The 12,415-nt window shown below is 38.6% G+C and overlaps 1 pseudogene; it reads right to left on the bottom strand.

Annotated features, from left to right (window-relative positions):
• Positions 1-121: 121 nt before the first annotated feature.
• On the bottom strand, positions 122-1,349 carry LOC123930496 (annotated as a pseudogene).
• Positions 1,350-12,415: the final 11,066 nt, after the last annotated feature.

Below are 12,415 nucleotides of genomic sequence, written 5' to 3'. Positions count from 1 at the left end.
ATTTTAAAGATGCAATAAAAGCTATACTGATAAAAAAAAAAAAAAAAAAAGGAGCATCCCTTCAGGGTGATGTCGACACCTTTTTTTTTTTTTTTTGATATTTAAAATAGAAACATCACTTTAATTGACAAGTTAGGACCACAGACAGCTTCCAGAACAGAAAAAAGACAGTCCCAAGACAACGAACAGAGTGTAAAATCATAGCACACAGCCTAATACTCTTCACCCTCATCCTCTCCCTCAGCACTATCAGCTCCGACCTCCTCATAATCCTTCTCAAGGGCAGCCATGTCCTCACGGGCCTCAGAAAACTCTCCTTCCTCCATGCCCTCCCCCACATACCAGTGAACAAAGGCACACTTGGCATACATCAGGTCAAACTTGTGGTCCAGGTGAGCCCAGGCCTCAGCGATGGCTGTGGTGTTGCTCAGCATGCACACAGCTCGCTGGACTTTGGCCAGGTCTCCACCGGGCACCACAGTGGGAGGCTGGTAATTAATGCCCACTTTGAAGGCAGTGGGGCACCAGTCCACAAACTGGATGGTACGCTTGGTCTTGATGGTGGCAATGGCGGCATTGACATCTTTGGGAACCACATTACCACGGTACAACAGGCAGCAAGCCATGTATTTATCATGGCGAGGGTCACATTTCACCATCTGGTTGGCTGGCTCAAAGCACGCGTTGGTGATCTCTGTTACTGTAAGCTGTTCATGGTAGGCTTTCTCAGCAGAGATGACAGGGGCATAGGTAGCCAGAGGGAAGTGGATACGCGGATAGGGCACCAGGCTGGTCTGGAATTCTGTCAGATCAACATTCAGGGCTCCATCGAATCTGAGGGAAGCGGTGATGGAGGACACAATCTAGCTAATAAGGCAGTTAAGGTTAGTGTAGGCTGGGCGTTCAATAACGAGGTTTCTACGACAGATGTCATAGATGGCCTCGTTATCTACCATGAAGGCACAATCAGAGTGCTCCTAGGTGGTGTGGGTAGTGAGGATGGAGTTGTAGGGCTCAACTACAGCTGTGGAAACCTGAGGGGCTGGGTAAATGGAGAACTCCAGCTTGGACTTCTTGCCATAATCAACAGAGAGACGTTCCATCAGCAGGGAGGTGAACCCGGAACCAGTTCCCCCTCCGAAGCTGTGGAAAACCAAGAAGCCCTGAAGACCTGCGCACTGGTCAGCCAGCTTCTGAATTCAGTCCAAGACAAGGTCAATGATCTCCTTGCCAATGGTGTAGTGCCCTCGGGCGTAGTTGTTGGCAGCATCTTCCTTGCCTGTGATGAGCTACTCAGGGTGGAAGAGCTGGCGGTAGGTGCCAGGGCGAACTTCATCAATGACTGTGGGTCATTGTGGGTCAGATTTAAGGGGTTGAAAAATATGCTATACCTCTTGATGGGAGGTGCTAAAATACTGTGGCCATTTTTGCAGTCTACCGTAGAACTCCATCTGTTTGATGAGTGAATTTAATCCTTGGAATTATGTACAATGATTATGGTCAGAATCTCTCTCTGACAAGGTCAGCTAGAAATACAAATAGCAATAGAGTAGAAGCCTGAATATGAATGACTTTTTCCCCCCTTGGCCAAACTTGGATTGGCTTTTTAGGGAATCTTTCATCTTGTTTTAAATGGAACAATGAAGAATAGTGATACCTAGATTTCTAGACGTGGCCATGATGATCTATGATAATTTTTCCCTGATACTCTTTGTAAAAAACATACTGCTTGGGTGAAGGAGATGTGGTATTTAGTTCCGCAATGATGGCCATGATCATGAAGACAAAGCATTAACTAAAAAAGCCACACATCACATTTCTTCCCGTTAAAAGAGCCAGTTTCTACTCTTGATTTCTATTATTCATCTCTGTTTTCAAATTAGTTGACTTCGCAATTTCTGTTTAAAAGATTGGTGTAATAGCTCTTACTTTGGTCTTGTAGAAACAGTTCTAGAAGTTAGATCAACTTTTGTGTTTACTCTTTCGAGGTAAGGGCAAGTGGCCAGAAAGTCCTTTCTCTAAGCTTCTCTCCCTTCTAGTGGTAATGGTAGCTATTTGGTTCAGGCATAGCCAAATTTCAACTGCTGGTTCATGTCTTAGTTTATAAAAGAAGAGTCTCTACCAAACCTTGAACTCAAAATGAAGCATGAATGATATCAGGGTATAACCTAAAATACTGTGTATAAACATGGTACTTTAAAAAGACTTAAGGATATTCTCCATTGTTTGTAGTTTTTCCTTTCTTAAGGAGCAGAAGCACATTGAGATTTCTATATATTTGCAGATGAAAGCCCAATTTCCCTCTGATGCTTGTGCATGTACAAAATGATGCTAAATAAAATAAATATGCTGTTAGGTAGAGGAATGGTGTGTTATGGTGGATTTGCCCCTCAATGCTAGAGCCAGAATCTTGTTTGAATTAGAAGGACATCTGCTAAATTAAGGTGCCTTACAGAGACGTATAAGGCTAAAGCTTTCGGCAGTCCATGCTATCTTTATTGAGAGACATATTTATATCTTCCAGACTAGCAATTAATCACTCAGTAGGGTTTTTCTTTGGGGGGATGTCGTGTGCTCATAGAGAATCTTTTTGTACTTCCAGGAACCACAAAGCATGGCACAATTAAAATGCTGATTTAATTTATTACATTGAGGCATGGAACGAGAATCTTTAAATGATGTTGACAGGGCCAGAATTTCAGAACCACCTTTTTAAAAATAGAAAACAAATGCCTACCCCGTAAATTAAATTATATTAATAACATGTTTCTGTAAGTTGCTTGGAAGCAAAATAAAGCTCTTGACATTAATTAAAATTTGAAGATGTATCATTTATTGTTAATGTGCAGTCTTTGTTAGGGGAAATATATTTCAACGGGATCTATTTATGAAAATTAAATGGGGGAAAATTGCCTATTGAGCAAATGTCGCTTAATAAGGCTGCTTTTCTTAGAAATGTGAATTCTTAAGTAACTAAAATGTTTTAATATGCCAATAATGGTTTCTATTTTTGATCCTCTCAAATTGTCTTTGTTACTTGAACTTAGATATTTCCATACAGAATTCTATTGTCAGGGGGCTTATCAACTCTAAAAACTAAGATAGCTTTCATATATTTTGGGGTGTTGGGTAACATGTATTTGCAAAGAAAATTTTATCTGAAATCAATGTGGTTAGGTAGTTGGACCTCCTCCAAATACCTCAGTAGGACCAGAAGCCAAAGGATCCCATTAGCAGCCTCTAACTAGCTCTCCTCTAATGAATGCTGTGTTATATGTCTTGAAATGACACTATCCTGGTTTCACACAAACTAGAAGGTGCCATGAGATAAAGGGATAGTTGTTTGCCCTGCTGTACCATGGCCAGGAGGAGCTAAGAGAGTTGCCTCTGTGCAGACCTCACGAGCAGATAGTATTCTGAAAAGCAACACATATCCACTGTTGTGGGGGAAGGTGGTTTCTTATCCTGGTTTAAATTTTGTTTTCTTCTAACACTGGGACAGAAGCATTTGACTTGGGCTGTCAAAGTTGATATGGAATAAAACTTTTAGATAATGTTATAATGATGTGTTCTTTAGTGGATGAAATAAACCTAAATGATACATATTGTTCCTTACCACATTGCTGTCATTTTTGTGGACCTTGATAATGTAGTTACAGAGTGGGAATTAATCATCCCCTGTTTGGTCTTGATAATTCTTTTTCTTTTTTTTTTATTTGTTTCAGAGAGGGAGAAAGAAGAGCAAGTGTGAGTGGGGGAAGGGGGAGAGGGAGAAGCAGACTCTGTTGAGCAGGGAGCTCAATGAGGGGGCTGGATCCCAGGACCCTGGGATCATGACCTGAGCCAAAGACAGATGTTTAACTGACTGAGCCACCCAGGCACCCCGATCTTGATAATTCTAATGATAGTAGCACAAATTGGATGAAAGAAATGGAGTAGCTTGTCTAAGTGTGTTCTCCCACTGGTTAAAATTTAAGCAGTCACAATGAAGTCATTATTTATTTTATGAACATTTAGGTGGTATGAATTTCCTTCTGCAAAATTTTCCTATTTTAATGGAAAAAACTCTTTGAATTCTGTACTAAATAACAAACCTTTGTTGATATTATTTTTCCTCCTCCCTTTACTTGTCTCCCACATCTATTTAATCACCAATTCCTGTGGCTTCTACTTTTTAGTATCTAAATGTTAGGCTCCCTACTCCTCCTCCCCAAGAGGCTCCCAAACTATGGTCACTGCAAATATTGATTTGTTTATCTGTCTGCCCTACTAGGCTGTAAACTCTTTGAGGGTATGAATCACATTTTATTTGACTTGGCCACCGTGTCTGGTACATACTAAGTAATCTGTATATATTTAATGTATAAATGAAGGCTTTTATGTAAATAGTTCAGTCATTCTCAACTGGGGATGGAGGTGACTTTGGCAACCTGCTCCCCCCAAAAAAGGACATTTGGCAATGTCTAGTTACGTTTCTGAGAGTTATAACTGTGATGTGTGTGTGTGTGTGTGTGTGTGTGTGTTACGTGTATGTGTGTACATGCTCCTGGCATCTGGTGGGTAGAGACCAGACATGTTGCTGGTGTCCCGCAATATACAGAATTGCAACAAAGAATTATCAGGCCCAAAATGTCAGTGCCAAGGTTGAGAGACCTTACTGTAATTTTTCAAAATCTCTCAGGTAGATGAACGTGTAGTAGGAGTTTATCTAGATAAGAGAAAATACACTTGGAGAGACTAAATTACTATTCCAAGTCTGCCTAGCTTAAGATAATGGTAGAAACAGGCAGTTTCTCAGTTACCTCAGGCCCAGGAGTCCACATCTAGATAGTAATCAATATATAATTTCAATTATTTAGATGATTATTATGATTTTTAACTTTAATTACCTGAACAATTGCCTTAGATTTTAGCCTTGGAAATCTGTCCATGTTCTACTTGAGTGTAATAATCAAAATTAAGGCAGAAACTCTTTGGGTACTCATTTGAAAGTTATTGCTCATGGAAATTCCTTTAGATCATGTAAAAAATACTTGAATTTCTGGGCACCTGGGTGGCTCAGTTGGTTAAGTGTAGGACTCTTGATTTCAGTTCAGGTCATGATCTTGTGGTCGTGAGATTGAGCCCCATGTCGGGCTCTGTGCTGGGTGGTGCAGAGCCTTCTTAAGATTCTCTCTCTCCCTCTCCCCCACACCCCCCTGTCTGGAAACACAGAAAAAACAAAACCAAAAAACTTGAATATTCTAGGTTTATATCTTCCCACAGAGAGTGAATTTCTTTAGTGAAGTGACTCAGTTCATGCATGGATCTTAATATAGTTCTGAAAGATTAACAATATTAAGTATTTTTATATTACTAAAATTAAGACCTGGAATGTCTTAACTAGTCATTAGGTATTTTGCACTAATGCCTGATTAATTTCTGATAAATGTAGACCTATATACATTCTGTGATTGCACTGAACAGAGCTGCTTCAAATGCTTGAATCTGTGTATCACCCAAGTTAGGGTTTAGAATAAAACTCTGGTGTGCCAGTACCCAGTCCACTGTATATTGTTTGGTCATTGCCTCTCTAGAAATAGCAGAGATAGAACATGAAGGATACAGATGGGAACAACTGAAGTGGTCAAGGGGAAAAAACAGTTGATTTAAACAAGAGATAGAAGTTCTGGTGTGCAAGGATGTTTCCAGTGTACAAGACTGAGAGAGAAACAGATATTTAAGACAGTCTCTCTCCTTAAGGAGTACTGAATTAGTAAATGAGATTATGTATCTATCAAAATTAGGAAAACAAGACAGCATAAGGGTCAAATGAATGGGAATAGCAGGCAATATGGAAAATGAGAAATATTTCATATTGGTTAAGTCTGAGGTGGAATTAACCAGTAAAAGATCAACACGTATCAGCTGGATCTTTCCCAGTTAGAAATTTAAGCTTTGAGCATTGGTTAAAATAATATTTCATAGTAAACTATTTTAGATAGTATTTTATTTTTTATATTGACAAAATAAAACTCTTCTGAAGTCTCTGTCCACATCGTCCTGATAACTTGATGTTATTCAAAAAGTAGATATTGTTATGGAAAGATTTTATTTACCTTTTACAAGTTTTTCTATTCTGTCAATTCCTGATATTCATAGGAGATGAATTTTCTTGCATTCCTTAGGACTCTGTGCTACATGGTAAGAGAATTATAAGCACTTTCTAAATAAAATTCCTTAAAGCCACTTGAAGAATTTAAAGAATATTGAGAAGAAAATAAAATGTGTATATCCCTCCTGCCTTTGAATGTCATCCTTGACTTTGCATATAAACTGTGGTTTCTTCAAGGTTGGGATGTGTGGCTATTCAAGAACTGCTGAGTGAAAATGATGAAAAGTTAGTTTTTTTCAAATTAATTATTTTTGTGAGGGTCGGGAAGGGGAAGAGGGAAGGAGAGAGGGAACTAGAGAATCTTAAGCAGACTGTACCCCAGTGCCAAGCCGGATGCAGGGCTCCATCTCATAACCCTGAGATCACGCCCTGAACCCAAATCAAGAGTCTGATGCCCAACACACAGATCGACCCAGGCACCCTGATGAAAAGTTAGTCTTTTTTTTTTTTTTAAATTAACATATAATGTATTATTTGCCCCATGGGTACAGGTCTATGAATCATCAGGCTTACATATTTCACAGCACTCACCATAGCACATACTATCCCTAATGTCCATAACCCGACCACCCTATCCCTGCCCTCCCCACCCCCCCCAGCAACCCTCAGTTTGTTTAGTGAGATTAAGAGTCTCTTATGGTTTGTCTCCCTCCCGATCCCATCTTGTTTTCACTTTTTCCTTCCGTAGTCCCCTATGATCCCCACCCTGCCTCTCAAATTCCTCATATCAGAGATCATATGATAATTGTCTTTCTCTGATTGACTTATTTAGCTTAGCCTAATACCCTCTAGTTCCATCCATGTCGTTGCAAATGGCAAGATTTCGGTCTTTAATGGTTGCATGGTATTCCATTGTGATTATATACCACATCTTCTTTATCCATTCATCTGTTGATGGACATCTAGGTTCTTTCCATAGTTTGGCTGTTGTGGACATTGCTGCTATAAACATTCGGGTCACGTGCTCCTTCAAATCCGTATATTTGTATCTTTAGGGTAAATACGCAGTAGTGTAATTGCTGGGTTGTAGGAAAAGTTAGTCTTAAAGACGGATTGAGGTATAATGCTCAAAAAGATGAAAGAACGTAGTACAAAATTATACTTCAAATTGTAGTAGAAAGTGTTTGAGAGAAAAGTTTTTGTTAATTGACAGTACTTTTGCTTTATCTTTTGAAATCCAAATTAAATAAATTAGTAATAGGTTGAACTCTGTTGGCCGGTAATTGGGCAATTTCATAGTTCAACATAACAATGGCTAAATATGCTGGAAATTTAGAACACTCCAATTTTGGAATTGGCAGTTGAGGAAACGTTAGGAACACTTTAACAAAACACTTCATGATTACATTAAGAAGAACATCAGCTTTATGGAAAAGTGTGTCCCACCCAAGAATATCAACCTTTACAAAGGTTGAACTGAAGGCAGTTATAGTAAGGCAATTTAAATAGCTAAGTTATCCATCTGACTCGTGGTAAAGTATGATATTTCACGTAAAAATTATAAAATTAAGAAATTTCAAGTGCACTATAGAAAAACAAAACAGGTAACTTGGTGATTTCATTCCCAAATCTTTAAAAAAAAAAAACATTCAATCTGACTTGTTTCAAGTTGTGCATTGAACAGGAATGTTTGAACATATTCAAAAAAGCAAAATTAAACAGACTTTGAGTTGATGTTATTTTACATTGAGGTATTATACAAATATTTTTTTAGCTTATGAAATATAGCAGCTGAAAGGATTAATTTTAAATTTCAGTCAAACATGTCCAAATTGTAAATAGTAGAAACTGAGGTTTCCAGATCATTTGAAATCATTTATTTCAAAATAAATGAATTCAGGAATAGAATAGAGGAACACACTATCTCCCTTTAAGTAGAACTGGTGTCAGGCATAACTGTGAGGTTATTTTCCATTTTATTTCAGACTTTTTATGTTGTGTAGTATCCGCTGGTGCCAAAACCCATTTTCAGAAGAAGATCTTTACTCATTCCCAGCAGAATAAAATGTCAGAGGTTTACTTTGTGACCACTTGTTGAAAAAGGTGGTGAGGAGACTAGAAGGTATATTACAAAAACTTCACAAAGTTGAAGGTGGCACCGTGGTTGTTTGGTGTACGGAAGGGAAGGAAGATAAGAGGCGGGCGTGGACAGGAAACTTCAAAGGCTGCTGTAAGGTAATGTACATCGAGGGTGGCACAGAGTATACTACCTAATACAATGTAATAAGCACAGATGATGAAAGCTCTAGCTATAATAACGAGGGAGAAGGACTCAGTGTGTGGCTCCCCAAAGAAGAAGAGTAGATAAGTGGAAGATCCCAAGAAGGTAGATTATAGTCTCAAGGAGAAAAAAAAAAAATACTTGAATGGGGCTTTGCAAAAATGAAATAAACCAACCCCAAAGAGAACTTTCTAATCATTGGAGTGGTTGTATATAATCCAGATCTGTCACTCCCAGATCTGGCCACACATTAGAAAATCTGGGGGAGAGGCTTGTCGAAAGTACTCCAGTGGCTGTGATTTAGTAGGTCTGGCTGGGGTTTGGAATTTGTATTTTTATCAGCACTTGAGGCCCTTTTGATGTAGCTGGTCCATGAACATTGGGATATGACTGATCTCAGTGATCACTTGATGAGGCCATCATGCAGCAATTTAGGTATCAGGTAGAAGAGTGGGGGGAAATTCAATTTCATTTCATTAAATATATTTTCAGAGTTTTTTTTTTTTAAATGTATGATTCCTGCTGTCCATGAAATGTTTGAGTAAGAACATTTCAAAAAACAACAACAGCAAAATTGTCTTTCCTGGGTGGCTCAGTTGGTTAAACATCTGTCTTCAGCTCAGGTCATGTTCCTGGGGTCTTGGAATCAAGCCCTACATTGGGCTCCCTGATCAGTGAGCCTACTTCTCCCTCTCCCTCTGTCTCTTTCCCTGCTCTCTCTCTCTCTCAAATAAGTAAAATCTTAAAAAAAAAAAAACAACACAACAAAGTTGAAAGAAAATTTGAAAGTAATCACCCATGTACTTACTACCTAGTTCTTCTTAACAATATATTACTATGCTTGTTTTTAACACATTTATTTTGAGGTAAAGGTTATATATACAAGGAAATGCACAAACTTAAGTGTATTCTGTGACAGATGTATGCATCTATGCATCCAAACCCCTTTCAAAATGTCGAACATTATCTATAACCTCAGACAATTCCCAGGCAGTCTCCAATCCCCATTCTCTTCTCACCCCCAACAAGGGAGCCACTTTTGTGATTATTTTCCACTATAGATCAGTTTTGGCTAGTCTACATCTTCATACAAATGGTATCACCCACTATGGGTCTTTTGTGTAAGCATTGTTCCACTGAACATGTTTTTGAGATTCATCCACATGTATCATGTATTGCTGAGAAATAAATAAATAACTAATATTTTTTAGTATCTGCAATGAGCTAGGCAAAGTGTTGATGTTGGGCTCACAGTGTTGAGCTAAAGCACCCTTGATCCCTACTCAGGTGCCCTCAGTTTAAGAGGTGAAGTCTTTTAAGATTCCGTCCAAACTTAGGATGTGTGATATTAGAGACAGCTTATATGCAGGCATTCTATGAACCATTGAGCAAGCTTCTGCTCAAGCAGCTTCAGATATTTAGACTTGAGGGCTTCAGTTTTCTTGATTTCCTATTCCTTCGCAGTTGCAGAGGGAGCTAAATCAAACAGTTAAAAATAAACTGGCTCACCAGTGAATAATCATAGTTCTATGTATATCTATTTTTATGGACAGCTTCTATTTGACCAAAGAAAAGCAGAGACTTACTGTTTCCCTATGGAGAATAAGGGGTAGGCAATATTTGATCAGATTTCTCTTAGCAAAGTGAAGTAGAGTTAGAGTAGTTATTGAAGGTTTCCTAAACTTAAAAAATTATAAATGACCTAAGTGATTTAGAAGCAAATGATCCAGGGGCGCCTGGGTGGCTCAGTGGGTTGGGCCTCTGCCTTTGGCCCAGGTCATGATCTCAGGGTCTTGGGATTGAGCCCCACATCAGGCTCTCTGCTCAGCGGGGAGCGTGCTTCCCCTTCTCTCTCTGCCTGCTTGTGAACTCTTTCTGTCTGTCAAATGAATAAATAAACTCTTAAACAAACAAACAAAAAAGATTTATTAGGAACAAAGGATCCAGGTAATCATCCTTATCTCAGAAACTTCTACTTTAAGCTTTCTCACTGGAAGGCTTAGATTCTGAAAATACTAGCAGATTGAAGAAGAAAGTGGTAATATGTTGTGAATCTAGGTTTATGTATGAATGTTGTTGAAATAGCAGAAGCTGTGAACTGTATGGAAGTGCTGTCTATGATAGTGTCTATGTGTGAGGCAGAATGTGTCTCCCCCATTTTCATCCGTGTGAATGCATTGCTGGGACAAGGACCCTGGAGTCTTGATTAGGGAGGATGAAATATGCATAGAAACAAAAGGTGAGGTTCATGAATACTAAGAAAAGTGAAAGGTGTGATGAGGTTCAAAGTGTATATCAAGTTGGGCCATTAAAGGGGACATTAGAGATAGAGACACAGTTGATCCTCGTTCACAATTTGTAATCTGCGAATAATTTGCCCACTTGCTAAAATTTACATAAAACCCCTAAACCAATACTTGTAGCATTTGTGCAGCTATTTGTGGACATGCACAGATTGGTGAAAACTTTGAGTCTTCTACATGCCCATCCCCAGCTGAGGTAGACTAGACGGATGCTCTACCTTTGTCTTTCAGTGCTTGTAGTGTACATGTGTGTGCACATGTGTGTGCTTTCTGTAGGGCCACCTTTCCAACACTTTGCACTTTTTGCTGGTGATCGCGCTCTTTAAAATGGCCCCCGATGTGGACAGTGGGGAGGGTATGTGCCATGGTGAGTACTGTGAAATGTGTACGCCTAATGATTCACAGTCCTGTACCTCTGGGGCAAATAATACATTATATGTTAATAAAAAAATAAATAATAAGGTGCCCCCCAAATGTGTGCTGATGTGCTGTCTAGTGTTCCTAAGCACAAGAAGGCTGTGATGTGCCTGACAGAGAGAACATGTATGTTAGATAAGCTCCATGCAGGTATGAGTCACAGTGTGGTTGGCCATGAGTTCAATGTTAGTGACTCAACAATATATACTAAATAAGGTGTCCTGAAACATGAAGACAAAAAACAAGGTTACACATTTTTGACGAAAATGTGACCAGAAGTTCTCAAGACTCCCAATTCTATATTTCCCTTATGGGCAATGTTTGCTAATTTAGTATTTGTGGCAACTTTATGGAATATAACTACCATGAATAATGAGAATCAACTATAATATCTTGGATGGGTCAATAAATAGTTGGACATTTTAGTGTTTCTCATTTTTTAAGCTCAAATCCTTGGACTTTTCTCAGAAGTACTTATTTTTAAGAGCACACTGGCAAGTCCTAGCCTTTAGAGTGGTATTATTTCTTGTGAAATAATTATTCTGCTTGTATGGGAAACTGGCAGGCTGAACATTCCATTTATTTAAATATTCTGCTAAACTAGTTTGGAATTGTGTTCTTTGATGTCATAGACATTTATGTGAAAATTTGCTTCATTTCCCTTAACTTATAACTCTAGTAAAAGAATTATTTATAAACCTGATAACATGAACTTACTTTGGCTTTATGGTGACATCTGTTTTCAGGCCTTTTAAGATCACTCTTTATTTAGAGCCTGATTCCTGGGACTTGAATTAAGAACGTGGTATGCAGCTTATGAAGAAGATTCTAGAAAGCCTGTCTGAACAAATACTGTAATGGTTAGAAGAGCATAGGTTACGTACTAGGAAATAAAGTGATGTTGGAGGAACCAGAGAGCTCAAGAAATGGATTAGGAAACCTCAGATCTGACCATAGACTGAGACAGATGGTAAGCCAGAGAGGTGAAGCTGAGGTCATCAGGGAGCAAGTAGGATTTGTTTGAACTTTTTCAACGTTTTTTTTGGTTAATTTTTCCTTTTTCAGAATAATTCTGCATGTGGTTCTCTGGAGTTTTTTGATCTGTGGTTTGTTGGTTTTCATTAGTCTTGGAAGATTCTTGATCATTTATACTTTCAAATATTTCTTTCTGTCCATTCTTGGACTTCATTTACACATATGTTAGCCATTTGGTATTATCCTACAGCTGTTTTTTTTTAATTTTAAAATTTCTAATTTTCATTCATTTTTGCTATGTGTTTCTGTTTTGATACTTCTCTCCTTCCATCTTACATTCATTGT

Source organism: Meles meles, chromosome 19, assembly GCF_922984935.1.
Source record: "Meles meles chromosome 19, mMelMel3.1 paternal haplotype, whole genome shotgun sequence".
NCBI classification, from domain to species: Eukaryota; Metazoa; Chordata; class Mammalia; order Carnivora; family Mustelidae; genus Meles; species Meles meles.
This window is presented reverse-complemented; position numbering and strand designations above follow the sequence as displayed.